The sequence below is a fragment of the Rhinoderma darwinii genome, unplaced genomic scaffold, assembly GCF_050947455.1.
Source record: "Rhinoderma darwinii isolate aRhiDar2 unplaced genomic scaffold, aRhiDar2.hap1 Scaffold_35, whole genome shotgun sequence".
In the NCBI taxonomy this organism is placed as follows: Eukaryota; Metazoa; Chordata; class Amphibia; order Anura; family Rhinodermatidae; genus Rhinoderma; species Rhinoderma darwinii.
In genome coordinates this window covers 254,257-257,852 of record NW_027463454.1, presented here as the reverse complement: position 1 = coordinate 257,852, position 3,596 = coordinate 254,257, and positions in this window count along the sequence as shown.

Here is a 3,596-nt window from a genome sequence, read left to right as displayed (position 1 = left end):
TATAGAGATCGCGGCTTTTTAGGGGTTAAGCTGCCATCGCCGGCCTGCTACGCGATAGCGGCCGGCGATGGTGACTATGGCAACCGGACACCAAACAATGGCGTCCGGCTATGCCATAGACGGAAGCCTAGTGGGTCCTGACAACGTCAGGACCCACTATGCTTGCTGTCAGTGAGTAGCTGACAGTTCTAATACACTGCACTACGCATGTAGTGCAGTGTATTAGAATAGCGATCAGGGCCTCCTGCCCTCAAGTCCCCTAGTGGGACAAAGTAATAAAGTAAAAAAAAAGTTAAAAAAAGATGTGTAAAAATAAGAAAATAAAAGTTTTAAAAGTAATAAAAGTAAAAGTCCCACTTTTTCCCTTATCAGTCCTTTATTATTAATAAAAATATATAAACAAACAAATAAACTATACATAATTGGTATCGCCGCGTCCGTAACGGCCTGAACTACAAAATTATTTTGTTATTTATCCCGCACGGTGAACGCCGTAAAAAAAAATATTAATAAACCGTACCACAATCACAATTGTTTGGTCACTTCACCTCCCAAAAAATGGAATAAAAAGAGATCAAAAAGTCGCATGTACCTAAAAATGGTACTGATGGAAAATACAGTTCGTTACGCAAAAAATAAGTCCTCGCACGGCTTTATTGATTGAAAAATAAAAACGTTATGGCTCTTAGAATAAGGAAACACAAAAAGTGAATGATTGTTTACAAAACGTATTTTATTGTGCAAACGCCATAAGACATAAAAAAACTATAAACATCTGGTATCGCCGTAATCGTATCGCCCCGCAGAATAACGTGAATATGTCATTTATAGCGCACGGTGAACGCTGTAGAAAAAATAGAATAAAAAAACAATAGTAGAATTGCTGTTTATTAGTCACCACGCCACCTAAAAATGGAATAAAAACTGATCAAAAAGCCGCATGCACCCCAAGAAAACTACAATGGATTCCTCAAGGGGTCTAGTTTCCAAATTGGGGTCACTTTTGGGGGGTTTCCAATGTTTTGGCACCACAAGACCTCTTCAAACCGGACATGGTGCCTAATAAAAAAGAGGGCTCAAAATCCGCTAGGTGCTCCTTTGCTTCGGAGGCCGGTGCTTCAGTCCATTACCGCCCGAGGGCCACATGTGGGATATTTCTCTAAACTGCAGAATCTGGGCAATAAGTATTGAGTTGCGTTTCTCTGGTAAATCCTTTTGTGTTATAAAAAACAATGGTATAAAAAGAGTAAATTTCACCTCTACTTTGCTCTAAATTTCTGTGAAACACCTAAAGGGTTCATAAACTTTCTACATGCTGTTGTGAATACTTTGAGGGGTCTAGTTTCTAAAATGGGGTGTTTGATAGGGGTTTCTAATATATGGGCCCCTCAAAGCAACTTCAGAAATGAACTGGAACCTAAAAAAATAAATAAATGAGGCAATACTTCGCTTCTTACATTATACTGATAATGAGCCGTGCCCACTCCGAGATGACCCCAGTTTTGACCGTTTGTATAAACAGAGACCCCTATTAGACCGTTTCAGTGCCCGGTTTTCCCAGCATTCACCCCCGAGAAGTGTTTTTCTATTGATGAGTCCCTGGTACATTTTAAAGGGAGGGTTCAATTTCGCCAGTACCTGCCAGGTAAGAGGGCAAGGTATGGCGTGAAGATGTATAAGCTGTGCGAGAGTGCATCAGGGTATACCTACAGGTTTAGGATATATGAAGGAAAGGCCACCCCCAAACCAGACTGCATCCTGGACTACAATAGGTACATGGGAGGGATGGACTTGTCAAATCAAGTCCTGAAGCCCTACAGCGCCATGCGGTGTGGTATAAGAAGCTGGCCGGGCACATCATACAGATGGCTTTGTACAATGCGTATGTGCTACGTCGATGTGCAGGCCAGAGGGGAACTTTCCTGGAATTTCAAGATCTAATCTTTAGGGACCAGGAAGGGGGGGCACCCAGTACTTCTGGAAGCGAGGCCACACGCATCGTACCAGGGCAACACTTTCCAGGAGAAGGTCCCCAAACCGGTGGAAAGGGAAAGAGTCAAAAGAGGTGCAGAGTCTGCTATAAGAGGGGGATAAGGAAGAACACAATATACCAATGTGACGCGTGTCCCGAAAAACCAGGGCTCTGTATAAAAGATTGTTTTAAAATGTATCATACATCCCTTGATTTTTAATTTACCCTGATGCACTTCGCACAGCTTACCCCCCTCATCTTTCCCTTCTGAGCCCTGCCGTATGCCCAGGCAGCTGATAACAGCCACATGTAGGGTATTGTCGTACCCAGGAGAACCCACATTACAATTTAAGGGGTGTATATCTCCGGTGGCGCATGCTGGGCACACTATATTGGACACTGAAATGGCATATATATATATAAAATTGCAAATCTCACACTGCACCATCTGCTGCGCATTATCTTTTACACAGTACCTGTGGGGTCAAAATTCTCACTACACCTCTAGATGAATGTCTTAAGGGGTGTAGTTTTTAAAATGGGGTCACTTCTCGGGGGTTTCAACTGTACTGGTACCTCAGGGGCTTCTGCATACATGACTTAGCACCAGAAAAGCTCCAGTAGGCCAAATGGTGGTCCTTTCCTTCTGAGCCCTCCCATGGGCCCAAAGGGCAGTTTATCACCACAAATGGGGTATTGCCGCACTAAGGACAAATTGGGCAACAAAATGGGGTATGTTGTTCCTTGTGAAAATAAGAAATTTTGATCAAAAATGACATCTTATTGGAAAAAATATCATTTTTTTCATTTCACAGCCCAATTCAAATAGGTGCTGTGAAAAAACTGTGCGGTCAAAATGATAACAAAAACCATAAATGAATTCCTTGAGGGGTGTAGTTTCCAAAATGGGGTCACTTCTGGTGGGTTTCCATTGCTTTGATACCTCTGGGGCTCTGCAAATGCGACATGGCACCCGAAAACCAATCCAGCAAAATCTGGACTCCAACAAACACATAGCGCTCCTTTCCTTCTGAGCCCTCCCATGGGCCCAAACGGCAGTTTATCACCACAAATGGGGTATTGCCGCACTAAGGACAAATTGGGCAACAAAATGGGGTATGTTGTTCCTTGTGAAAATAAGAAATTTTGATCAAAAATGACATCTTATTGGAAAAAATATCATTTTTTTCATTTCACAGCCCAATTCAAATACGTGCTGTGAAAAAACTGTGCGGTCAAAATGATAACAAAAACCATAAATGAATTCCTTGAGGGGTGTAATTTCCAAAATGGGGTCACTTCTGGTGGGTTTCCATTGTTTTGATACCTCAACACCTCTTCAAACCTGGCATGCTGCCTAAAATATATTCTAATAAAAAAGAGGCCTCAAAATGCACCAGGTGCTTCTTTGCTTCTAGGGCTTGTGTTTTAGTCCACGAGCGCAGTAGGGCCACATGTGGGACATTTCTAAAAACTGCAGAATCTGGACAATACATATTTAGTAGTGTTTCTCTGGTAAAACCTTCTCTGTTACTAAAAAAAAATTGAATAAAATTGAAATTCAGCAGAAAAAATGAAATTTGCAAATTTCATTTCCACTTTGCTTTAATTCCTGTGAAATACC